Below are 27,208 nucleotides of genomic sequence, written 5' to 3' on the forward strand. Positions count from 1 at the left end.
TTATGCTGTAAAGTCCAGTATGATTGTTTCAGTTCTGCTTGTCTCCCACTCACTTGGCTGACCATCACTATGTCTCTGTCAGTGTTTCTCTCCCCTATCCTGCCTGTGCTTCCCACTGGTGTTTTTATCACCAAATTATTTCAGGACCTGAATTTCACCCAGGCGTTAGCTGTGTTTTGGGAGCATTGGCGGCAGCAGCAGAAGTCCTTATAGGAGTCCTTGAGACAGTGGCAGAACATGAGAGGTCCAAATCCAATTGTTTTGCCAATACTACACCCAGGCTGCTGTAAGGGCCTTGTGTCATGCTGCGGGCCCTGGAATGGGACATCGTGGATCTTCATGGCAGCCTTGATGTTGGGAACCTGATATTCAAAATACGAGCCTCCAGAGCGCTTGCTGGAGAACATTGCAGGGAGCTCTGGTTTGGGCCCATTTCCCTCAGCTGCATGACATGAGAAATTTCTTTGGTTTGGAGAGGAATATTGCGGACTGTCAGCAGATTCACTGTCTCCAGCTGCACAGGGCATGTCTGACATCTGATTCTGTGGAAATCCAGAAAGCATCTGTATCCTTCTGTGGTGCTTTGTACTCACTTGAGTCTTGTGACCATGCTGGCAGTGGTGGAGCTGCACCACGGGTTGCCCTGTCTTGCTAGTGAGGAACAACATCTGGAGCCCTTCTGTCCTTGCAGGAGCTCTGTGGTCCAGCAGCTCTCTACAGGCAAAGCCTCAGGAATAGATGGGCTGTTGTCTACATTTTATAAATATTTCTAGGATCTTATTGGTCCTGATATTTTCCTGAGTGGTTTCTGGAGTGCTTCCAGGGGAAGGAGCTGTCCCTCAGTTGTCATGGGGTAGTAATTACCCTGCTGCCCAAGAAATGGGACCTTCATGATGTGCGGAACTGGAGACCTATTTCCCTTCTCTTTTCCAATTACAAGATCCTGTTCTATCCTATTTGGATGCAGTTTCATTTTTTCCTCAATTGTTCCCATTTGATTAATCTCTTTTTGTTTTTTTTGCGGTAGCTTTTCAATGGCTGGGAACTGTTTTTCTCCAAACTTGAGTTTATTCTGGGAGTGCAATACACAGCCTGTTTTTGGTTTTTGTTTGTTTGTTTGGGGTTTTTTGTTTTTTTTTAATTATAATTATTATTATTATTATTTTATTATTATTATTTTGGTGTGTGCTGGTGTTACTGTATCAGGCCAAACTGGTCATTCTGAACTTTCCCAAGGACAAAGTGATGGGGGTAAAGGGGTGTGATGTGCTGGAGTTGTTCTGCATGCTGATCGTTGCCTGGGCTGTGGGTTTGCTACCTTTTATAAGCTCACTTTGAAGTCTGGATATGTTTTGATTGACCTGGCATATTAATAATGTCTTGAGCAAACTTGATTCTGGTGACACCATAGTGATCCATGTGTAATGTTTGTTTGGGGTGCGTTTATTGCTATTTATTCCTTTCTTTATGTATATTTAACATATTTAATGACATTTTGAATATATTTAAATGTGATTTATTTTACAGTGAATAAAGGTGTTGTTCACATCTCTCCTCCCCCTCTCCCCTACCCTTCTCCTGCCCCAGACCTAAAGACCTTCCGGAATCCTGACAAACATTTCTTGGAAACGGATTGATTTATTTCAGAGTAGCAGCCATGTTAGTCTGTATCTGCAAAAAGAACAGGAGTACTTGTGGCACCTTAGAGACTAACAAATTTATTTCAGCGTGAGCTTTCATGAGCTACAGCTCACTTCTTCAGATGCATAGAATGGAACACACAGACAGGAGATATTTATACATACAGAGAACATGAAAAGGTGGAAGTATGCATACCAACAGGAAGAGTCTAATCAATTGAGATGAGCTATCATCAGCAGGAGAAAGAAAACTTTTGAAGTGATAATTAAGATGACCCATAGAAGGTGTGAGGAGAACTTAACATAGGGAAATAGATTCAATTAGTGTAATGACCCAACCATTCCCAGTCTCTGTTTATTCCTATGTTTAGTTCTCCGCACACCTTCTATCACTTCAAAAGTTTTTTTTTCTCCTGCTGATGATAGCTCATCTCAATTGATTAGACTCTTCCTGTTGGTATGCATACTTCCACCTTTTCATGTTCTCCGTATGTATAAATATCTTCTGTCTGTGTGTTCCATTCTGTGCATCCGAAGAAGTGAGCTGTAGCTCACGAAAGCTCACGCTGAAATAAATTTTAGTCTCTAAGGTGCCACAAGCACTCCTGTTCTTTTTGATTGGTTTATGGAGATTAAACTGATACATCTGCACAAAACATTCTGGTTTAAATGAAAACCTATTTTGCTGAAATGACAATGTTCTGACTGGCTCTAAGTTCTGAATAGGCACAGAACCTGCCCAGAGGTCTTTCTCAGTGGTGCAGTTTATATGCAGATTTGGCAAAAAAAACAATGCATTGGTTCACACTCACTCCACATTTGGAAGGTTTTGTTCTTTGCCATAAGTGCTAGAAATTTAATTAAAAAACAATATAATTTTTCATTTTTTATTAATTGACACTAGGAGTTCATGGGAGAGGTCCTAAACTAGCCATTGTTTCTCTTGGAAGTACAGCAAGTCTTCTTGGCAGAGTGAAAAGGACCAGTCGTCACCTACATAACTGAGTGGCACAGAGCACATTTTCTTCCTTTTGGCCATTTCTTAAAACATATTAAAGACGACTAGGGGGAAAACCTCTAACCAATCAAAAGGACATAAATATAGTGGTTTGAATGTGTCCTTCAACCCATGTAAATTTGTTGTATCAACTATTTGATGCCACATCACAGTGAAAATTAGGGTGGCTGCATGAGCTAGAAACGCAGAGCAGAAATGCCAAAAATCTTCTCATACAGATTTCTAATGTTATGTACCATGTTATCTATGCACCATTCACTTTTGTTGGTCACGCCTATCAGTTAATAGTGCTAAGAAACAAATCCATTAGTATCAGGTTGATGTTGCCCAAGGGTGCAGAAATAATGGCAAAGGAGAACAACAAGTGGTTACTTGGAGATCATAGCAAATGGGCTCCATTCATGAGATATAAATACTGTGCTTTTGTACTCTGTGCACATGGACTAACAAAATAAAAAAGCAAATTATATGGAATAGCTCAGAGAGAGACTTCAGTGTGTAAAGTCTCTTATTACTTCAGCCTTTGCTACACAGTTTCTCAGTGTTCTCTAGTATTTTCTGTAACAACAGCTGAACTGTGTGATGACTTCTAAGTTATGGCACAATGAGAATTAAAGATGGCTCCAAACTCCAGATCTGAACATCTTTGAATTTTGCGAAATTTCAGATCCAAGTCAAAACTTTGAAGCTTAGATTCCTCTTTAACTGGAACTTTTAAGAATCACAGGCACATTCAGGTAAAATTTACCTGAATGTGCCTGTGGTTCTTAAAAGGAATCTAAGCTTCAAAGTTTTGACATGGATCTGAAATTTCCCAAAATTCACTTGCTTAGTAGCATACTGTACTTCCCAGGTGAGTGCCATCTACTTCTGCACAAAAATTGATATTATTTATTACATAGGTATTTAAATACGTGTCCGAAATGTATGAGAGACTCTGCGGGAGGAAAGAGTGATGTTTCAGATTTTTGTGGAGGGCAGTGGAAAGTATGAGACAAGCATTCTATTGGTTCCTAGTCTAATGGAAATACTTGATACCTAAATTGCTTTTTGAATGTTCACAGCAGTGTTCAGACTTTCCTATCTCACTGGGATATTGTAAAGACTGGTGAAAGTATATATCATTTTATAGATGCGGAAACTGGGAAATAGAAGTATTACGTGAATTGGTTATAGTACACCAATGGCAGGCCATGATTTGTTTGAGTTCCTGGGTCCCAACCCTGTGCTCATTCCTGTAGATTATATTCTCACCTAATAAAGAAGAGTCAGGGTTTTTTTTTGTTTTTTTTTTAAGTTTTTAGGTTTAAGTCTCCAGTATTATTCAAATATTAAAGAAGCAAGCTGCTTTTTTGACAGTGTGACAGAGAGCCAAAGTTCAAAATTTCCTCCATCATTTTCAAGCACTGGAATCAGCCTTTCATAAATGTTGTTAGGTAAATTCTGTTCCTTTAAAAAAAAAAATAAAGGCTTTGGTTAATTTCACAGTTAAATGAACAACTAGGAAATTAATCAAAATATTTTTTAAAACTAGAAGCTCTACTTCACAATTGTTTTGAAAGGCTTAGATTTTCAGTGCTTGCAAATGGTTAAGTAGATTCTCTGACTATATGCTGCATCAACAGATTTGAGCCACCTTTTGGGATTGGTACTGAAATGGCAGCCCCCAGTGAGTAGAAAAGCAGCGCCCATACTGAAGTAGCATTGGGTATTTATAAAAGCTTTTGGAACATGTTTTTAAAAATACCTTCATGACTTACTAAATATTTATTTAAGTATCTGTTGTGTTATGACTAAATCGTTCAAGATTTCCTGTTAGTTGTCACTGTTTTGGAAGTGGTTTAAACTAAACTGGAAAAAGGCACTCTAATTGTGAAATAAGAGAATCCGCCCATGGAGTTATTCTGGAATAGTTATCTTGTGTTAAATTCACACCCTCCTTTACTCCAGATTTAGCTTTCATGTGTAGACATGCCCTTACTACCTATATTGATGTATATCTGTAATTTTGCCTCAAGTAGTTTTTATGCAGCTGTACTGTAACTTGCATATTTGCTTTTTAAAGTTACTCTGGACTACAATCATTCCCTTTGTTTCTGTAAGTGAAGGGAACCTCAGTCAGATGGATCTGTCATGAAGGGCAGAAAAGGGGAGAGAAACTTCAGGATTCTTCTTGAAATAGTTCTGTTGACAGTGGGGCTACATATGGATCTTCATAGATACACTAAGCCCCTCAGTTTATGCACAGCTGCTCCGCTGGCTCATCCTCCTATAACCATGTTGCCATGTGCCATCAGGTAACTTCCCCCACCAGCTGCTCAGTAGCAGCCACAGAGAGGCCTGGAAAGAGTTAACGTGGTTTCAAGCAACATGTACTCCTATTCATACAGTCACAGGGTCAGCAGAAGTGGAGGATGTGGAAAGTAGGTGCTTCCTTTCTCTGTCCTCCCCCTAAAACCTAAAAACTTTTAAAAAAAAAATCTGGAGTACCAAGTCTCAGAACTGTAGGGGAGAGCTTCTACTATGCCAGTGGAAGAGATGGAGTAGTGGTGTCAATCTTACAGCACCATTGCCTCATTTCCTGCCCCCCATGTGTGGGTTTACTCTGAAAGCTTCACAAGAAAATCTTTTGGGGAGGGGAGCTTTATTAGGGGAGTTCTGCCCTGCTTTCTATATCACAGTTATACTAGTAGTGGTTTTTAATCACTGGTTGATTTGATAAGAACTTTGAATTATTACATTTTTGGAGTGGAAAATGGCCATTAATTTATGGCAGTATTTATTTGTATATTTATTTAAACTGAAAATTCCCTAGCATGCTCATTATTCAAAATATATATGGCAACTTGTGTAGCTAAACTCTCTGTACATACTACCGGTTATGTGATTTGGTAATGCCAGATTAATTCCTGAAGTATCTGTTTCTTTGTCATTACATTAGTGATTTCCTTTGTTTTTCCTCAGCTGTCAGAAAGCAGATAAAGATTGCTTGCTAAAGATTTGAAGCCGAAGCCCAGGAGAGAGAAAGTACAAGTGACTTGTTGCAATTCAGCAATCTTTGGGTTTTTTGTTTTTTGTTTTTGGTTTTTATTTATTTATTTATTTTACTGCAAACAATAATTTTGAGTTTTGCTAGTCAACGTTTTTTGCCTTCGATACTGAATTAATGGCATTTTTATTGTTCTTTGTTAATTATATTGGGCTATATTGTACCCGGTCACCCCGGGAGATGGAACCCCTAGGGTGGGAACACCAAGAGCCCAGGAAACTCAGCAAGGTTTTGTGTACACATAGCTTTGGGTGATTATTCCCTCTTCAGTAAGGTGGTTTTGGGGGCTATGAGGCGGGAGTATTCCAAACATCACGTCTCTGCCCAGAGGTTCAGCCTCTCTGCATTTTTCCAGGCTCCCTTTTAGGGGATTTTCTGACTCATTTTACACTTCTTAGCTCTTCTGCTCACTTCTTCAGAGAGAATGAGTAGCAGGGCCATTCGTTTTTACAGTTGAGTATGTAAGGCTGTGTCTGCATTACAGACCTTACAACGGGGACAGCTGTACCACTGTAAGGTCTGTAATGTAGCCGCTCTATGACAGCGGGAGAGAGCTCACCCATAGGCATAATTAAGCCACCACCACCGAGTAGTAGTAGCTATATCGGTGGCAGATGCTGTCCATAGCCAGCACTTTTTATCGACAAAAGTTTTATCAGTCAGGTGTGTGTTTTTGTTTTTAGTTTTTGTTTTTTCCTCCACACCCTGGCCGACAAAAGTTTTGCTGACAAAAGTGCTGGTGTAGACAAAGCCTAAGTCTTTAAAAGTTTGCTTTAAAATGTATCATGCTCTCAAAGTATACACAATTAAGTGTCAGTTTATTGAGTAAAAAGGATTCAAGCAAGAGAAACAGTTGGTCTACTACATTCTAAACCTTTTCATCCTTAACATGTTAGCATTATATTTAACATTTTTTTTAAATGCTAGCTGGAGGAGAGAGTTATGTATCTGTTTTTAGTTTAATAGTCAGTACTTATGCATCATTCTACTTCTGATGTGCTGGAAACTTGTTTTACATTTCATGCACAGCAATAAGTGTAAATCTTTAGCTAATTATATTAAGCTGTCAGTCACCAGACTGAGCCATGGCTCTGCTCCAGCTCTCCAATGGCACTGGCACAGGCTTCTTGTTTTAATTGCAAAAAATTCAGACAGTTCCCCAGATCCTATGGCTTCTTTCAGTTCTGGTAATGAATAATCTGTTGCTCATCTACATTTTCAATGTAATAGTCACCAAGTGTGTGTAGTATACATCCTGTGTTTTTTGATTGAGGGCATCTACACTGGGCTATAAAGGGTTATATATGAAAAAGCTCTTTTTTTACACTTTGTACACGCTTAAGTGAAGACGTTTCTATGCCGACAGGAGATCTTCTATCGGCATATTTAATTCACCTCGCTATGTCAATGGGAGGAGCTCTCCTGATGACATAACACCGTCTGCACTGGGGGTTAGGTCGGCATAACTGCGTCACTCAGGGTTCTGGATTTTTCACACTTCTGAACGACGTAGTTATAGTGATCCAAGTCTGTAGTGCAGACCTGGCCTAAGAAGAGAATAACATATCAGTACTGATAATAAATACATACATAAAATTACATACATAACTTGCAGTATATGACTGGTACTGAAAGATATCTTGAAGCAGATTATAATTAACTCTGGAAAAAATAACATTCTCATTCTTTTACAGAACTATTTCAATATATGTTACTGAAAAAGTACTAATTATGCCTGGCTCTACATGCATAACTTCTGAGATCAAATCAATATGAGCGTAAAGAATTAATGAAAATGTTATTTGTAACCTTTTGTAATATAGTCCTCGTGAGTAAAAGTTTCATTACTTTTTGTATTTGACCACGCTCTGTTATCCAAAGCATTATCGACAAGGTATGAAAGTGCCACATTAGTCTTCAGTTAATTTGACACCCAGGTTTGTTTACCCAAATAAAGAAAAGATCTAGTCATTCATGTGGTGGCGCACAACTTTTTCTTTTATTTTCGATTGAGGCCTCAGCTAAATTATACTTCTGAATCATACCTGCTCCCATTACCTTTCTTTCAAGAACAATGACTTTATTAAATCACGATCTCCTAGCAGCTGTGATTAAGTCTTAGTTTTAAGTTTAAATTAATCTTCAATGAAGCAAACATTTGAGATTGATGTTAAATACAATATCAGGTAATCATACCCAAAATTCACCGTTCTTGCAGTAGTGAACATTGGTTGCAATGAAATCCAATGGATCTTAGATCTCCAAGACTCTCTGAGAGCTCTTTTCTGGGATCATGGGACTTTAGAGGAAACTGGGACTGCAAGGGCATGTCTATGCTGCAATAAAACACCCGTGGCTGGCCTATGTCAGCAGGCTCACAGGGCCTCTGGCTGCGAGGCTATATAATTGCAGTACACATTAACTCATTTAAATTCGTCCCAGTTAACATTGTTTCATTGTTACTTGCTGATCAGTTAGAGGACATATTTGTTTAAAGTTGCGCAATGCTCCCTTATAATGTCGTTTGGCAGCTGCCTGCTTTGTCCACAGCTTGCAGAAACAGCAGCCCATTGGAGCTAGCTGGTGGGGGCTTGGAACCAGGGTGGACAGGCAGCCCCCCTGTCAGCTCCCTGCTCCCCTAAGTTCCCTGTGTGGCAGCCGCCCAGCAGGCTATCAATTGATGGCAGTTCAGCTGTCCCTCCCCCCACTGGCCTGTGCTGCTCCTGCCCTCTGCTGCTCCCCGGAGCCTCCTGCTTGCTGTGCGGGGGGGGGGGGGGCGGAGGCGGGAAGAGGGGGGCTAATATCAGAGTGTCCCCCTCCCCCTGCTCTTGCACCCTGCTTACCCCTTCTCCATAGAGCAGGGTGGGGACATGACAGGGCTCAGAATGGAGGGAGCTTGCTGGCAGCAGCTGCTGTCTCAACTTCCTGATCTACTTAAAAAGACAATGTACTTAGAGTGGTGTCAGGGTACCTAAAGGGGCAATGTGCATTTCTCTCTCACAGGGTGTGTGTCTCTGTCTGCCGTGCTGTCTCCCCTCCCTCCATTCGTACTGCCTTGTAGAGTGTGGGGCTACATTAAGAACGTGTTAACTCTTGAAGACTCAGCCGAATGCTAGTTCATCATTTAGCAGTGAGGCATTCCCTGGGAAATATCCCACCCTCTGACTTCACCACCTCAACCAAGCTTCACAATCATCATTGTTGTGCACAGTTTAAAACTTTGTGTGTCTGTGTGTGTGTGTGTGTGGGGGGGGGTTATATATATATATAAAAAAACCGAAACACGCCCCCCCCCTTACATTAATTCTTAGGGGGAAATTGGATTCGCTTAACATAGTTTTGTTTAAAGTTGCATTTTTCAGGAACATAACTACAATGTTAAGCAAGGAGTTACTGTGTAAATTTCTGGACTTGGACTGGAGCTTGAGCTCTGGGATTCTCCCACCTCACAGGGTCCCACTACCTGAGCGTGGCTGGAGCCCAGATTTCTACACTGCAATTTTATAGCCCCTCAGCCTTGTGAGCTTGCTGATACAGGCCAGCTGCAGGTGTTTTATTGCAGTATAGTCATACCCTAAGGCTTTGTCTACAGTCTAGCATTTCTCAAATATGACTGCATGTGGCCACGACGGGCTTTTTGTGCGGCCACAGATTCCTAGGCAATGATGGGGAGGGAGGCAAAGCAGTGTTAACAAGCATACAGATATCACTTTTCACAGAAACAGACTTGCTAGCTAGCAAGTCTTAAAAAAAAAAAAAAAGTGTAAGCAACAACAACAAAAAACCAAGGATGTCCAAATCACATTTGTTTCTATTCTGTTTAGGTCCAGTAAAGAGTCGAGACGACTGTACATTATTATTGAGTCTGCAATAAAAATCTACATAAATTAATTATGATTTGGACTTGTATATGTGCATTTTTTTCTTTAAAGTTAATTATTTTAGGAAAAATTGTCAGAATGGCACCACCAAAAAATTTCTTGTGAGACCTCCTGGTCTAGACGAGGATTTAAGGGAATGTTAGATGTTAGCCAGTACCTTTTAATTAATGTATTTGAAAATCTCTAGCGTAGACAAAACATTGCGTACTCCTAATATGGGTTAAAATGGCATTAAAACTTAGGTTCCCCACTTCAACCTGACCAGTTTAGTGTGTGTTACAGGCAGTGTGCCTTGTTTACACTAGGCAGCTAGAATGGGTTCGCTAACACCGGCTAGCAATGTACTTTTAAATCTTAGGTTAGACAAAGCCAGTAAACCTTCCACCTCCTCTAGGAACTCAGCTTTGGGAGCAGTGAGCTTCAGAAAGCGCAAATTTTTATGCATCTAAAAATTTTGATTTCCTTAAAACGTTGATAGAGGGTTATTACAACTACTACTACTCCTTTAAAAAACAAACAAACAAACAAAAAAACACGATAGTGAGTGCAGCAACTTGCCAAGAACATTACACCAAAAGCAAAGGGGGAAGAATTATACCCATGATCCTTAGTTATGATGTGAGAAAACAAAAAATATGTAAAACACTCTAAAAAGGTTTCTCTCCCAATTATTTAAATCATGATTTTTCTCACTGATGATGCCTGAAACCAACCTTTCTCTCTTCTCCAGGATGCCTGAAACTGACCTTTCACTCTTCCATTGCTTGTGCACTGAGGTTTATTGGCTCTGCTCTGACAGTGCAGAAAAATTATTTCTAGGTTTCTAGCTAGAAGTGTTTCTACTTTGTTCTAGCATACACTTTTATTGTGCACTTACGCATTTTTCTTTGATTTAAAAATAATCTCTCCCAAAATGAAAAATTAATATAATTTTTTTGTTCTACACATTAAACCATATGAAAATCTTGTAGCCAAAAGCTTAATTTTTTTGCTCATTTTTATCATATTTAAAGTGAGACTGAATATGTAATAAAAAGAATATGTGGTAGGGGAGTGAGTAGCTTGATTGTTGCTAAAGGCCTGATGCTGGGAGGGGCTGAGATTCTCTTTACAATTATGTTCAATAGTCAATAAACAGGAGCAGGAAAAGGGATGAAATCCTGACCCTGTTGTAGTGAATGGGAGTTCAGCTATTGACTTCAATGGGTGCCAGAGTTTCAGACACTGAGGCTACGTGTACAACGCAGAGCCTATGCTTGCATAGCTGTGTTGGCTAATATCCTAATATAGATTCAGTGAACACCCAAAGAAGGACTATTTCTACTAGTGCAGGAACACCACTGCCTCAAACAATGTTAGCTACCTTGACAGAAGCACTCTTCTGTCAACAGAGCTGTCTCTACACTGGGTGTTTTCTGAGCATAGCTGTCAAACAGCGGCGTGACTTTTTTCACAACCTTGACTGATGTAGCTATGCCAAAAAGTAGACCAAGCTCCAGTTGACTTTTCAAAGAGGTCTGGGTTCAGATCATTTTTCAGAATTATAGAAGTACTATTATTTTTTATGATTGCTTTAGTGTCACCTATATGCTAGGCACTTCCCAAACACAAGATGCCGTTCCTGCCCCATAGGGCGCTCAGTTGGAAAAGACAAGAAAAGTCTGAAGAGTTGGGAGATAAATAATCCTTCCTATGTTTTATCTGTTAAGTAGATACCATGTATGCTTACTGGCCTTCTTCTAGCCATTATCTGTTGGCTAGATAAATCTGTTTTGGTTTCTTGTAGACATAACAGTAGAAGTTGGTCTGGAGCAGAGATGTAAAACTGTTCTTCTTGGCGGCTTCTTTGGGACTTCCTGATTTTTTTCACTCATCTTTGGGAAAACTTCCTGTGCTGTGGCCATAGCCGCTACTGGGTTTATGCTTTGGGAGGTGAATACAGCGTGTGTGGGGTGTTTTTTTTTTTAATTTGTTTTTTATTTTGCCTGTTTATAAGGAAACTTTCAAAATATTGTAGTCTTTGTAATAAGAAATGTTGGTGTTCGATTCTAATCTTTGGCTTTCTTATACTATGGGTTTATCTATATTTTAATTTTACTGTGTTACAGATTTACTACTCTGATTAAACCTGAACAAGCTGGGACAAGTGGAAAGACTGCTCGTCTAGGTAAGTTTTCAACACACACCCTTTTCTGTCTTTGATTGCAAAATATACAAAGGCATGATATTCAATTTCTCAAACCAAGTTGCCTTAATTTTACTCTGGAGTAAAATAAATAAAATCAGCATTTATATTTGGCTCTGAATTTGAACGTTCTTGTTGCTCTGGAATAAATTGCGTATCCTACTTGGTTGGGAGGCAATAGTAGCGACTGAATCTCTTTTTATTATGAAGAACCTACTAAACAAATTAAATGTATTGGATGTTCATTCTTTCCTCATATTTTTCCATGCTTTTATCTTCTCTAATTTCTCCATTTTCTTCTGTTCCTTTCTCATCTGTCTTTTCCCTTGCTTCAGCCTTTTTCATCTTCCTTCCTTAGTTATTCCCTCATGTCTTTCCTCTGCAAAATATCCTCTCACACATCCACTCTCAATCCTTTTTCTCCCTTTTGCTCTGCCACAATCATCCCTAATGCCCAGCAACAGTCCAGTGCTTACAATGTGTAGGGGAGGTGAACAGAAGCATGGATGGCACTTCCAAGTCTAGGTCAGTAACTGCCTGCATGACAGCCAAGCTTCCTGTAGACTTGCCATTTGCAGCAGTGCTCAGAGTCTCAGACTCTGCTCACATCTGATTGTACAGCCTTGTTTGTGCTATGCAAACTTTCTAAAAACTTTCCACGATAATTAACACTTGTTTAGCTTCACTGGCGTTAGCATATTAGGAAACTTGGTATAGGTGGGCTGCTGGCATCTTTAACATGGTGTCATAACTCTTCTCAGAGCAGCTCTAATCATCACTTGTTTGTTAATAATAATTAATCATAAAAGAATCAGCAGCAGCTGGTATCCCATCCATACTAAGACTTCCAGTGATGCTAACACTAGTGGAGCTGAACAGATGTCAGCAATGATGGGAAACTTTAGGAAGATTTCCATAGAATAGGCAAGGGCCTATGTCTGAGGAAGAGCTGGCTCATAGGGTTGCTGATTGTGAGACTTAATTGAGTAATATGATCACGCAATAAATCTGTGGATGGTCCCTGAAGTGCGCACATGTTTCCCAGCTCACTGTCAGTTCCAAAAATTCAGTTATCTATCCAGTCTACTGGGGTTTACAAAAATCAAGACTAAACAATATCTTCTCTAAAACCGACAGGGACTTTGTCAGTTTTCAGGGATACTTGGTTGCCCATTTATTTATAAAACCCTGAAACTGTGTGTTGTTAATTCACATAAGTACAGGGTAGGTGTGATCATGGAGGACGAGAGTCAGTTTGTCTGATTTTCCTAAGGGGAAGTGGGTAGGCAGAAGTTGGCAAATGATTTTTATTAGGGTACTATCTCGTGTGAAATGAAGCACTCAGATAATACAGTGATGGAGACCATATAAAAACCTAGATACATTATGCACCGTACCTCCAAAACCAGCAGTGATGGCTGTTCGGGGGAGGCGGATGAGAGAGAGTGAGAGAGCATGCGCAGAAGCAGGCATGTCAGACATCTGATCAATACCAGTCCAGCCTGAATAAAAATGTAGTGACCTGGATTGTACTTCATTTTTCTGTGTGCTGCTCTGATGCCTGAATTTCAGGAGATAACGTCCCTGCTCCAGTATTTTTAATGGTAATTTCTGAGTGTCATCTGCTACTTTGGATGGGGTTCTTCTCCCAAGCTGAGAAATGATGCTCCTTCTGGTCATAGGTGCCAACTTCTCCTGGTGCTGGTGGGTGCTTGTGTCCCGACTCCACACCTGCCCGGCCCTCTTCTGCCTGTGCCCCGCCCCCATTCCAACCCCTTCCCCAAAGTCCCCAACCCAACTCCGCCCCTTCCCCAAATCCCTGCCTCCTCCCCTGAGTGTGCCATGTTCCCGCTCCTCCCCCATCCCTCCCACAGCTTGTTACAGGTGGCAAGCCTGGGAGGAGAAGCGGGGCCACGGCACGCTCAGGGGAGGAGTCGGAGGTGAACTAGGGAGGAGGGGAAGGGTGGGGAGCATGACTGCTGGTCCACCAATTTTTCCCGTGGGTGCTCCAGCCACAGAGCACCCACGGAGTCGGCGCCTATGCTTCTGGTTTGCTCATTCAGTTTACTGGCAGTCCGTCAGTTGCAGATGACTTCCTGATTTGTGTCTGCTAAAATAAATTAATTTTGTTTGACAGTCTTGAAATATAACACTTCTTTCTATATGGGTTTCTCTTCCTTGTCACAGAACCAATAAAATGGTCAAAAATAAAAGCTTTGATAAATTCATAACACCTCGACTTTGCAGTTATATAGTGCCTTCCAAACAAGGACCTTGAATACTCGACAAATAGCCCCCATCAGCCCTTTCAAGTGGATGTTATCCCTGTTTTACAGGTTAAAGAATTTGCCCAACACACCCACTGTGTGGCGGAGCTAGAAACCGAACACAGATCTCCTGACTCCTACTCCGGTGTTTTGACCACGGGATCATCTCTGCCCTACATGCTGTAAGGTAAGCTATTTTTGATGGAGAGAGAGACTTCTTTTTAGATGATCGGAAAACTTTCCAATTGTAGATTAGGCTGACAGCACCATCTGGAGGATAATTGGTAAGTTCCTTAGAGAAAGATTTAAAGAAATCTCACTATAATTTGAGGAGTACGAATTGTTCTTATAAATGACATTTTGTTGATATTACCTGAATGAGATAATTTACAGTGGTTTCAGAGTAACTAGGTATAGGGGTCAATTTTCATTCTTATACTTTTATTTACTGTAATGGTCTGAGTTTTCGGAATGTGATCAGTAAAAATGGAGGGGGGGGAAGACCTATTTTCTCCACTATTTGCATCTCCACCAAACAGTTGTGCTTGACAGAATTGCACATGCCATTCATCCCCCAGACATGCTAAAGGAGAGCTTGACCTTAAAAAGCCTAAATCACAGAAGTAGCTCCATTAGTCAGTGGGACTACTTGCATAAGAGCTACTCTTGGGAGTAGGGCTTTGAAGAATCAGTCCTTAACTGAGTATCCAGTATGCTGAATCCTGTTGAGAAAATTGGAAGTAAATGCCTTATGCTTTCCTTCACTTCCTTACACCTTAGTAGGGTTTTTTATGCTGTTCAGGAATATAGCCAAACTAAAAGATAAGTGAAAATGGTGCTTAATTTTTTTTTAAATGTACTCACTCTGAATAAAAACAGGAGTACTTGTGGCACCTTAAAGACTAACAAATTTAGGTGCCACAAGTACTCCTGTTTTTTTTGCGGATACAGACTAACACGGCTGCTACTCTGAAACCTGTCACTCTGAATAATCTCTTGAAAGCAAGAATCTGAAAACTGTTTCCTTCTAAAAAGGGATCTCTCTCACTGTGCACATGCACTGAACTGATTGACTTTGGAAAAGGTACTGTACCTCTGTGTGCCTCAGATTTTTCAATCTGTAATATGGGGACCATGATACTTTTCCTTCATAAGTGTTTTGACATCCACAAATGAAAAATGCGATACAAGAGTTAAATGTTGTTGTACTATTTATTATGGAAGTGGTTGTGAAATGTATTAATATACATCAGAATCTAAGCAAGATGTAAACGGGTATTCCAGTCCTATGCTTAAACCACTGACTTCAACTCTCTCTTGTATAAAACCATATCTCAGTTCATTTATTTCTGTTTCACTTTGCATACTGAAATTTACAGTCTTTTATACTGTACCGTACATATTATATTAGAGTGGAAATCCTTTTGGGATAATAGGACATATGAAAAATAATTTGTGCATGTAAAATTTTTCTATTAAACAGAAAATGGAAAAATCTTTAAAAGGTGCAAAACAACAGGGATTTTCTAGAGCTTTTTTATTTAGCTATAAAAGCTTTATGTTGAAAAGCGTGCATTCAAAAAACATCGGTCTACTCAATCCCCACTAGTAACCATTGGCATTATTGTTAATAATCCATTGTATTGGTGTAGCACCAAGAGTCCAGAAGGAGGGGTGAGGTCCTCAGCCCTGCTCTCACCCCATTATATGGGGTAAAACAGCTGGAGTGACATAAAGGGGCTGTAGAAGTCCTGGCACAGGCAATGCAGAAGACAGCCAGAAGGCTACCTTCTGAAGACTCCACTGCAAGCCCTAGCGTAGTCGGTGTGTCAGGGTGGGATCACAGCATGCAGCATGGTAGATTCTAGGCAGCACTGTGGCCCTTAAGACAACCAGAGAGGCTTCTGAAAAATAGGCCTCAAGGGCTGTCTTAAATTACTCTCTAGGACCTCTGTCCCCCAAAACAATGCAGGATCAGGAGGGCAGAAAGGTGACTCAAGGCCATGTTAACTATTCCCTTCCCCAGGGCTGCGTGTTCTGACACAGCACAGAATCTCACCCTTAAGCTCTATTGTGCTAGGAGCTGTACTTTCATATAACAGACAATCCCATCTCAAATAGCTCATAATCCAAGTGATTGTAAGGCATCTTGTTTCTTAATCCATGTTTTATTTTAGCATCATGTCCTGTATTTCTCGACGAGGACAAAACTTTAAGGTTTCTTCTCAACACACAGTTTTTCTATTACACTAATCTCTTTAATGTAACTCAAAATAAAAATATAAAATAAAGGACTACGAATTCCAGGTATCAACTTTGTTGATAGTCTGATACATCTGACTTATTTGCTGTCCACTAGGTGTCACTCTTGTTCTAATATTAGGAAGGCAGTGAAAACCCTTGAGTTTACAAGGAAGTGAAAGAAGTAGAAGCCTATGTAAGAGAGAAACTAACTATGTTTTAAGATTTTCTGTTTGCATTTATAATTAGAAATGAGGCTAGCTATGTGACAGCTCAGCAAGCCTGAATCTGATGTCCAGCTTTGAAATAACAGAGGTTTCTTTGAGAGGATGCAAGAGGTCTGTTAGCTTGGGCGGGGGAGTCATTATCAAACGTCCATAGCCTACTAAAGACTGTTACACTAATGACAGCGACTATGGTGGATGATACCATATCAGGTGTGTGGTGAAGTTGCCAGATAGGAGTCAATCCTGTGAATCCATGAATCTCTGGGGAGGCCCCATGGGTGGCACCAGGAAGTGTCAGGGCATGCACCACTTCACGTGTTGATGGAGAGTGTGAAAGCATGATATGCTGGGGTATTTTTGTCCAACCTGGCAATGTGGCTGAAGAGCAAGTAACGCTGATTTTGGATATAACGAGGGCTTGAAGGAAGGCCAGATATTTGCAAAACTATGACATTTCACACTAAGTCAAACTACTTTATGCTCAGGATTTGGTGCTGACAGCACATATGGAATGCCTCTAGCCGCTCCAAGTGTGCTTGTAGGAAGTATGACATTCCCTGGCCAGATCCAGAGACATGAGGTGGTCATGTGTGGTGCACAGTGGTTTTCATGATTTCAGGTGTTTTGCGGGCATGTTATCCATAACCAGTTGGATCGGAAGTTCTGGGATGTCTTTGGCACGTTTAAGTTCTCATGCTGTGGCTATATCTCGGCTGATAGCTGGATGTTCAGTGTTTGCTAATACAGAAAGTCACAGTAGAGGTGTTGATTTTCAAGTTCCCATGATGATTTGCATGGTCTGATTCAGCTGCTCATCCACAAGTTGGGTATGGCAACTTCTTGTCTACACTTGTGCACAGTACTCTGCGACTCTGCCGAGACCAGTGTTCATAGCACTGAGGCAGTTGTTTCCCAGCTTGTTCCCACTAACTTCTGAATAATATTGATGCACATCTTACCTTTAGAGGCTACTTTCTTGAGGTGGTCATGAAAAGTCAGTGAGCAGTCAAGAATGACACGGAGATATGTTAGTTTTGGGTCATAACAGTTTCATGACAAAACTCAACAGTTAATGTTTTGTGTGATTGTATTGTCAAGTGGGGAAATAGAAACTATTGATTTGCTTGGATTTGATCTCATCTTCCACCTTTGGAAGTACTCCATGATCTTATGGTCAGATGTTAAGGTCATTTCAAGCTCTTTAAAGCTATGGGCCTAAGTTGCAAGTGCCAAATCATCAGCATACTCAAACTTCTGAGCTATCGTTTCAGGTATATCGCTCATGTATACATTAAAGAGTGTCGGAGCATGAACAGAGCCTTTTGGTAAATGCATATGCTAGTTGGTGTATCTTCAATAAATGCAGCATACTGCCTTTTTCCCTTTAAAAAAAATAATAAATCCGGTGTGCTTCTTATAAGCATAGCGCAGGACTTGGTTGCAGCTATTTCTGTGCAGTCAAAAATCAGCTTACTTCTTGGGTAGGCTGGCATCCACAGTGGGCCCAATTCATTTCAGAATTATACACTCCATCAGCTTGTAGGTGGTGGTGGTCAAGAAGGAGATTGGCCTATTAACTAGAAGAGTGATCTGCAGGTTTTCCAGGCTTTAGGATTGCAATGACCTTTACTTCTCTCCACATGTGAGGAATTTCACTGGTCTCCAAGATGTTGGTGAAAAGCTGCATCATCCATTTCCATGTGTGTGGACCTAAGTTATATAGGAACTCAGGTTAGATACCATCTTTTCCCACTGCTTTTCCCAATTCTATGGCTGCAATGGCTGTGTCAATTTTCTTACTTGTGGATGATCCAGACCATTGGGACGACAGAGCACATGTGGACATCACCTGCTGAAATTGACGCTGGACTTGTATAGGGCATTGGACTGTCTTTAATAAGGCTGGATAATAAGATGGATAATTTTGACATTTTTGACTAAACTGGGTATGACCAGTAGGGAGACCTGACCAGATACAGTAACTCCTCACTTAACATTGTAGTTATGTTCCTGAAAAATGCTACTTTAAGTGAAATGATGTTAAGCGAATCCAATTTCCCCGTAAGAATTAATGTAAAAGGCAGGGTTAGGTTCCAGGGAAAAAATTTTCCACCAGATAAAAAACTATATTATATAATGTACAGTAAGTTTTTGAACAGTTTAATACTGTACACAGCAATGATGATTGTGAAGCTTGGTTGAGGTGGTAGAGTCAGAGGGTGGGATACTGCTAAATGATGAACTAGAACTCGGCTGAGCCTTCAAGAGTTAACACGTTGTTGTTAATGGTAGCCTCACACTCTACAAGGCAGCACAAATGGAGGGAGGGGAGACAGCATGGCAGAGAGAGACAGAGAAACATACTGTGTGTCAGACAGACGTGCATTGCCCCTTTAAGTACGCTGACACCACTCTAAATACATTGCCTTTTCAGCAAGTTGAGACAGCAGTGCAGCCAGCAAGCTCCTTCCATCCTGAACCCTGTCGTGTCCCCCCCGTTCTGTGGAGATAGGGTTGTGACGGGTTAGATCACAGAACCCACCTTGGGAGCTGCCACCTGATGTGCCAAGACTACTTCTGCCCCTGATTTCCTGCCCCATCAGCTTAGGACTTCAGTGCCCTGCCTGGTTTAAGCCAGACCCAGGTCTGAATCATGTCCCCTAACAGCTGTAGGCTTACCTGAAAGGAGCGTACAGAAGTGTTCCTGCCTTTAACACTCAGATGCCCAACTCCCAATGGGGTCCAAACCCTAAATAACTTAGTTTTACTCTGTATAAAGCTTATACAGAGTAAACTCAGAAATTGTTCGCCCTCTATAACACTGATAGAGAGATATGCACGGCTGTTTGCTCACCCAGGTATTAACACATACTCTGAGTTAATTAATAAGTAAAAAGTGATTTTATTAAATACAGAAAGTATGATATAAGTAGTTCCAAGTAGTAACAGACAGAACAAAGTAAGTCACCAAGCAAAATAAAATAAAATGCGCAAATCTATGTCTAATCAAACTGAATACATATAATCTCACCATTAGAGATGCTTCAGTAAGTTTCCCCCCGCCCTTCAGACTGGACACCTTCCAGGCCTGGGCACAATTCTTTCCCCTCATACAGCTCTCGTTCCAGCTCAGGTGGTAGCTAGGGAATTCCTAATGATGGCTTCCCCTTTGTTCTGACCTACCCATTTATATATCTTTTGCATAAGGCGGGAATTCTTTGTCCCTCTCTGGGTTCCCACCCCCTCCTTCTCAATGGAAAGACACCAAGTTAAAGATGGATTCCAGTTCAGGTGACATGATCACATGTCACTGCAAGGCTTCAAGCCTTCATTCCTCCCAGCCTGACTCACAGGAAGGCGTGTCTGCAAACAGAGCCATCCACAGTCAATTGTCCTGGTTGACGGGAGTCATCAAGATTCCAAACCACCATTAATGGCCCACGCTTTGCATAATTACAATAGGCCCTCAGAGTTTTATTTCATATTTCTAGTTTCAGATACAAGAGTGATACATTTATACAAATAGGATGACCACACCCAGTAGATTATAAACTTTGTAATACCTTACAAGAGACCTTTTGCATGAAGCATATTCCAGTTACATTATATTCACTCATTAGCATATATTTATAAAACCATATAGAGTGCAACGTCACAGGGGTAAAGTAGTGGGGGGCAGCAGCGGGGAGGAGGGGGACACTCTGACATTAGCACCTCTCTTCCCCCTCCCCCCCGCACAGCAAGCAAGAGGCTCCCGGGAGCAGCTCCAAGGCAGAGGGCAGGAGCAGCACACGGCAGTAGGGGGAGGGACAGCTGAACTGCCGGGCAATGGATAAGCCTTCTGGGCGGCTGTTGCACAGGGAACTTATGGGAGCGGGGAACTGATGTGGGGGCTGCCACTCCACCCTGGTGTAGAGCTGGGGGTGAGCAGTGGGGGTTTGATAGCATAGGCAGATGCCATCCCCTTAGCTCTGCTGTCTTTGTTGGGTCCTGGTGCTGCTTCAGCTGTGGCAATTACTTTTCTCCCCCTCATTTGTGCCGCTAGGTGTCGTTGTGACTATTCTGGGCCTAATTACCCCACCTCTCTTTGTTCCTATACATTAGATTATGAAACATCTCATATTGCAGTGCCTGGGTAGCTAGACTATTTTGTTAAGGAAGCAGACAGCGGTGAGGAGCCTGCCCTCCAGAACCCCAGCCATCCAAAGCAGTGAAGATGAGACTGGCTTAGCGAGCTAGCAGTGAGTTGCTTGCACTGTGGATCTCCAGTCCTGGAGCACAGCAAATGGGAGAGCTAATCATCTGACTGGCATTACAGAGCATGCATCCCTATCCTAGGGACGGCTGGCATCTTGGCTGACACACCAGGGAGCAAACTGGAGACCTCCAGAACTAAAACCATGAACTGCTATAGTTTGAGCCAAAAAGCTAAGGCTCTCTAACTGCATCTGTAAATTGACTTGTGTCCTCTGCAGATTGCACTCAGTACAGCAGTGGTTTACACTTGTCAGCAGTGTTCCTCTTCTCCTTAAGGTAGCTGATGTTAAACAAACAAAAAAATCAAAGCAATACCATGGAAAAGGTGGGAGTGATTATATCAGATCAGGAAAAATCACATTTTCCATAACCTTCATGACTGCCTCAGACTTTACACAGAGCAAAATAACTTGAACTCTTGTAGTATTTTAATTATTTAATAGCTTTGCAATATGCATCATATTTAGTGACATTTTACTTTTGCAGAAATTCTTTAAATAAGTCCTTTTCAATTAGGTCATCAACTTGACCCCACACTGTTGTGTTTAACTCCTCAGTGACTTTGAAATTTTAAATAGATCGTAAACAAATAAAACCCTTTTTATTCCCATCATTGGAGTTCCTGGTGCATGTTTTTATTTAGTGGGTCTCTTTTAGGGCATGATCCTGCAAACCTGAACGTGCATATTAGTAGCACCACCGACTTCCCTGGGAGTACTTGTGCATAAAGTTAGGTACATGCATATGGTTTTTTCAGTCTTGGGGCCTGCAAACTCATTTGGCATGACCTCATTTGGCAAGGATTAACTGTGTTTTTGTGTATTGCACAGCATTGAGTCCAGTGTTGGTGTTAAACTCTGAATGAGTTTATTTGTTTAGGACCCTTAAGGGAGGATGTGCAGAAGGACTGTCACTTCAGGAAGAGCCTCACTGGATCACCACAGGCTGCCTGTATGGAAGCTTATCCATAAAGATGTGCTTGGCTTCAAAAGTTCAAGGAGTCTAAACATAGTCCTTTAGGCAAATTCCAATGCAGGGAACCAGGCAATTCAGTAGGGTGGCAATGTCAGGTATTCTTATAAGGTCCTTCAATGGGTAATTCCCTCAGGGACCTGAAAATAGTCAAACTGGATTGTGAAATTTCAGTTACAGAGACATTTAAATACCTGTACACAACACAGGTTTTATAGGCTGACCAGTTTTGTTGGGTGCTCAATCGCTTTGAAAATCAGGCCATGTATTTTAGGTTCCTAACTGTGGACTTTGGTGCCTAACTTTAGCCTCTCAAGTTTGAAAATTTTGGCTGAGGCCAATTTTTTTAAATTACACAACTCATTTTAAAATAGCAAACCTGGTCTAGAACAACCAGAACCCCCATAGCTAAATTAACTAACCAGCACTCAGGTAACACTTCTCCCTCCCTCCCAACAAACCGCATACCTTTTAAGACCCCAAATGCCTGAAAAAATAGTTGTCTAGAAGCATGCCTTCCAGGGAATAAACTTGAGCTGTTTCAGACCCAGAGGCTTAGGTGAATTCCAAAGTCCAGGTCCTTTCATAAAAAACACATTGTCAGAAGCCCTTCCCATTTTAATCAAGATCCCACCTCAAGTGCCTCCAACAATTGTAGCTGTGGCAGACTCTCAAGAGAAGCAGGTGGCTTTATAGCTCAAAACCAACACCTGAAAGGAGCAGATGTATTGTGAAACATAGCTTACTCAACAGATCTGCTTTATCTCAGTATTCAGAAGAAAAACGGATGATTTAAGTGACAGTAAGTTCACTGCTTTTTACTCCTGTTAGCTCTGAAGAGTCAAAGCAGCGGAGGAGAGACTGAGCTGGATTCTGTTCCTCCTTGTGTATCATCTACCAGTTTGTCTACAAATTTCCATGTAAGGGCAGTGCGGTTCACAAGTGTCACTGAGAACATAATTAGAAGATAAGGTCATTGCACAGGTATCCCTGAGGGCACAACTTAGAAATGAAGGGGTGGTACATGTGTAATTTGTCCTGCAGAACCTTTGTTGCTGGTGGCGATAACCATCTGAACCCATACTGGGGAGTTTGCAGAGCTGGCAGTTTGAAAAAATGTTCACTTGTAAAGTGAGCACATTTAATATGAAATCAGAGACCATAAACATGGAACTCTACAATGTCATTTTTATAGTCCGTTTTCAGATCAGAAATAGAATGTAATTACCACCATAAAAACTAATAAAGAACTGCTGCAGAATTCAGAGTATTGGTGTAATATGCTGCTGACACACTAGGCGGCAGGCAGGTCTAACTGATCTAAGGGTATGGCTACACTTACAAATCTGCAGCGCTGGTAGTTGCAGTGCTGGTCGTCCAGCTGTGCAGGGCCAGCGCTGGTGTGTGGCCACACTCACAGCTACCAGCGCTGCAGCGTGGCCACATTTGCAGCATTTGCAGCGCTGTTGGGAGTGATGAATTATGGGCAGCTATCCCAGCATTCAAGTGGCAGCAACGTGCTTTTCAAAAGAGGGGGGTGTGGGGCAGTGTGACAGGGACTGGGGGGGGGGGAAGAGAGAGTGGATTTTTGGAACTGACACTGCAAAATCAGAAAATTTTCCCACCCTCTTACTGTTAACTGCAAACAGCCTGCATCCAACATACTCTCTTCCCCCCTCTGCCTCCTCCCCCCGTTTCTCTCAAGCAAAGCAAACACTCAACCTCTGTGAATGACTCCTTTTCTCACTGCTGGTCAAGCAAAATGCAAACACTCAACCCCTGTGAATCACGCAGGGAGGAGGATCTCATTTGATTGTTCACAGATTGATCACAGCAAACAGGAGCTGATGAGCAGCTCCGGTAGCAACGGAGCTCCGGAGGTTCACAGCAAAACAAAGAGAGGCTGCATAACAAAACAAAGGGAGTAATTTAGTTAAAAGCATTCTGGGATACACCCTTATACCCTGGAGGCCAATAACAGCGCTGGTGTGTGGGCACACTTGATGACCAGTGCTGCAGCACCTGCGCTGCAATCCTTATTCCCCATGCTGAGTGAGGTGTATGGCCAGCGCTGCAGCCAGGGAGTTGCAGCTCTGGAAATGCCCTGCAGGTGTGGCCACTTACTAATTGCAGCGCTGGAAAGCCTCCACCAGTGCTGCAACTCGCAAGTGTAGCCATACCCTAACTTTGGTTTCTGAATAGTTGTTAGGTACAGCACTATGTAAAGCATAACAGTAGTCTAATCTTGAGGTGACAACGGTAGAGTAGGTGGTAGTGAAATCCACATTCAACAGAAAAGGTGTCTGATTGGATGTGGAGTTCCAAAGTTGTCGTGTTACAGACAGAGAAATGCCATCAAAGAAACAAGATACTTTTGAACATAACATCCAATCAATTCCAAAGTTGTTATGTTACAGACAAACAGAGAAATGCCATTGAGTGTAATGCCAGTCATCTTCATAAGGGTATTGTGAGAGTTAATTTAATCATGTTTGCAAAGCACTATGAAATTCTCAGAAGATATTAGTTAAATGCAAAAATTATTATAATTTAGTAGTAGTAGTATAATAAATGTATGGCAGTTGTAGGAACCACTAAATATGTCCAAAATATTAGAGGCCATGTTGAGGCCTATTTAAAAATTGGGTTCTTAAATTCTAACAAAGGTTTATTTTCATTTGTTTTAATCTTAGTTGTATGGATGTTGAAAATGTGCTGTGAGAGGTCACTAAATACATTGAAGAACTGTGGGAAACATCACCTGCTTTGTTGACTTTATTTTCAGGTGAATCACCTTGATGCAGGTGAATCATTTATGGAAAATCCTATGTAAGTGTGGGGAAAGTGCTGTGGCAAAGTGATATTTACATTTAGCTGCCTTGATGGTATGATTAGTAGTTGATAATGCAAAAATGTCAACATTCTGCAAAGCATGTAGCCATATTCAGGCTTAATATTTTTCTATGGAATGGTTAAGAATAATTTCTCTTCTGTTTATGCTTTCATTAGCTCAGAGTGGCTACAGCAGTGAGTACATGCCAGATGATCACATCATGCTGAGTAATTTAAGACCTAAAATGGCATATGGATTACCTTATATGGCATGGCTCAGAGCAGTGTTTCCCAAACTTGGCCAAGGGACATACTGGCCACCGCTTCCAGCAGCTCCCATTGGCCTGGAGCAGCGAACCACGGCCAATGTGAGCCGCGATCGGCCAGACCTGCAGACGGCGCAGGTAAACAAACTGGCCTGGCCTGCCAGGGGCTTTCCCTACACAAGTGGCATCCCAAGTTTGGGAAACACTGGCTCAGAGGATGATGTTAGGTGGGTTTTTGGTTTAAGTTAAAGGTGATCTTCTAGACCAGGGGTCGGCAACCTTTCAGAAGTGAGGTGCCGAGTCTTCATTTATTCACTCTAATTTAAGGTTTCGTGTGCCAGTCATACATTTGAACGTTTTTAGAAGGTCTCTTTCTACAAGTCTATAATATATAACTAAACTATTGTTGTATGTAAAGTAAATAATGTTTTTAAAATGTTTAAGAAGCTTCATTTAAAATTAAACTAAAATGCAGAGCCCTCTGGATTGGTAGCCAGGACCCGGGCAGTGTGAGTGCCACTGAAAATCAGCTTGTGTGCTGCCTTCGGCCAGGGCCGGCTCTGGCTTTTTTGCTGCCCCAAGCGCAAAAAAAAAAAAAGTGCGGGGGCGGAGCGCGAAGGGGCGGAGGGCGCAGGAACAAACCTGCCAGCCAGCGGAAACAGCAAAGGGGGCGGGGGGACGGGAAACCAACCGGCCGGCCGGAGCAGCAAAGGATGGGGGGAAACCTGCCGGCCGGTTGGAGCAACGAAGGGGGTGGGGGCGTGAAATAAACCTGCCGGCCAGAGCAGCGAAAGGGGGGGGACAAAATCTGCCGGCCGGTCGGAGCAACGAGGGGGTGGAACAAACCTGCCAGCCGAAACAGCAAAGCAGGGGGAGGGATGCGAAACAAACCGCCCGACTGGCGCAGTGAAGGGAAGAAAAAACAATAAACCAAAAATACCTGCGGGAAAGTGGGAGCGTGGGTGCAGGGGGACTCCGAGCCCTGCAGACTCCGGGCAGCGGAGTGCACACCCCAGCTAGTGTGGGGGAGGGAGAGAGAGAGAAGGGGGGCGGCCAGGGCTTCCTGAAGCGGGGCGCTCGCCATGTGGCCCCTCCCGCCCCGCCGTCGTCTGCTGGGAGGGCTCCGTGCCGCTCCGGTGGGCGGGCTACCATGCGGGGCTTGCTGCAGACTGGCGCCACTCCCAGCAGCTCCCCTCCTCCACGCCACCGCCCCCTACAGGGCGGCAGGAGCAGCAAACCAAAAAGAAGAGAACCTGCAGGGGTGGCGGAAGTGGCAAAGCGCAAAAAAAAATGGTTTGGACGGAATGCCGCCCCTTGGAATCTGCCGCCCCAAGCACCAGCTTGCTCGGCTGGTGCCTGGAGCCGGCCCTGCCTTCGGCACATGTGCCATAGGTTGCCTACCCCTGTTCTAGACTGTAGTTTCTCTCTGGAAAGTTAGATAAGGTACATTAAATATCCATCAGTGTATTAGTAAATTCATCCTGTTTGAGATATTCTAAAGGTTCACATCCTCATCTCAGTAGCAGGAAAAAATTCTCTACACATTTTATAAGATGAAGAATTAATAGACATATGTACTCTGAGAAAGTATGAACAAAGGGAATATATGTCCATGTCTATGTCCTCATCACTCTCGTCACTGTGCTGCCGTTGCCTCCTCGCCTGGTTTTGCTTTGGCAGGTTCTGGTTCTGCATATACTCTAGGATAATGTGTGTGGTGTTTACAGTGCTCATAATTGCCGCGGTGATCTGAGCGGGCTCCATGATCAGAGTGCTATGGCATCTGGGCTGAAAAAAGGCGCAAAACGATTGTCTGCTCTGACAGAGGGAGGGGCGACTGACTATATGGCTTACAGGGAATTAAAGTCCACAAAGGGGGTGGCTTTGCATCAAGGAGAAACGCAAACAACTGTCACACAGAATGGCTCCCTCAAGGATCAAACTCAAAACCCTGGGTTTAGCAGGCCGTTGATTTCACAGAGGGAGGGAGGAGCAAATTAATACAAAACAAATCGGGTCTGTTTCTTGTTTTGATCCACTCCATCTATCTTCTACATTTTTAGGGTGGCAGCAAATGGTGCAGTTCGACTGCTAGCCATTGTCATCTCCTGGGTGCTCGGCAGAAGATGGGAATGACCTGGCTGAGTCACTCCCATGTCTGCCCAGGCACCCCTGACTGACCTCACCTGGGTGCACGGTTAAAAGAGCACCCAGGAATATGACGACGATGGCTACCAGTTGTAACGCTCCGTCTGCTGCCAAAAGGCAATGAGCTGCTGCTGTGTAGCAATGCAGTCCCACATCTGCCAACACCCAGGCAACTTACGGTGACGGTCAGCTGTGCAGGCTCCATGCTTGCCGTGGTATGGCGTC

General features: G+C 42.4%; 1 protein-coding gene and 1 long non-coding RNA gene across 4 annotated transcripts in view; one reads left to right on the top strand and one right to left on the bottom strand.

Moving 5' to 3' along the window:
- The window catches only part of GNG12 (G protein subunit gamma 12), a 149,061-nt gene that overhangs the window by 15,118 nt on the left and 106,735 nt on the right, over positions 1-27,208 (top strand). For all 3 annotated transcript variants that reach the window (XR_005583726.1, XM_039485008.1, XM_039485009.1), the window contains exons 2-3: positions 11,697-11,755; positions 14,110-14,227. The gene's annotated coding sequence lies outside the window, so the exon portion shown is untranslated. The remainder of the gene's footprint in view (positions 1-11,696; positions 11,756-14,109; positions 14,228-27,208) is intronic.
- The window catches only part of LOC120370398, a 37,218-nt gene continuing 13,980 nt past the window's right edge, over positions 3,971-27,208 (bottom strand). Inside the window, exons 3-4 of the long non-coding RNA XR_005583727.1 lie at positions 7,103-7,254; positions 3,971-4,107 (exon numbers count right to left, since the gene is read on the bottom strand). This is a non-coding gene — a long non-coding RNA (uncharacterized LOC120370398). The remainder of the gene's footprint in view (positions 4,108-7,102; positions 7,255-27,208) is intronic.

Source organism: Mauremys reevesii, linkage group 8 (genome assembly GCF_016161935.1).
Source record: "Mauremys reevesii isolate NIE-2019 linkage group 8, ASM1616193v1, whole genome shotgun sequence".
Taxonomy (NCBI): Eukaryota; Metazoa; Chordata; order Testudines; family Geoemydidae; genus Mauremys; species Mauremys reevesii.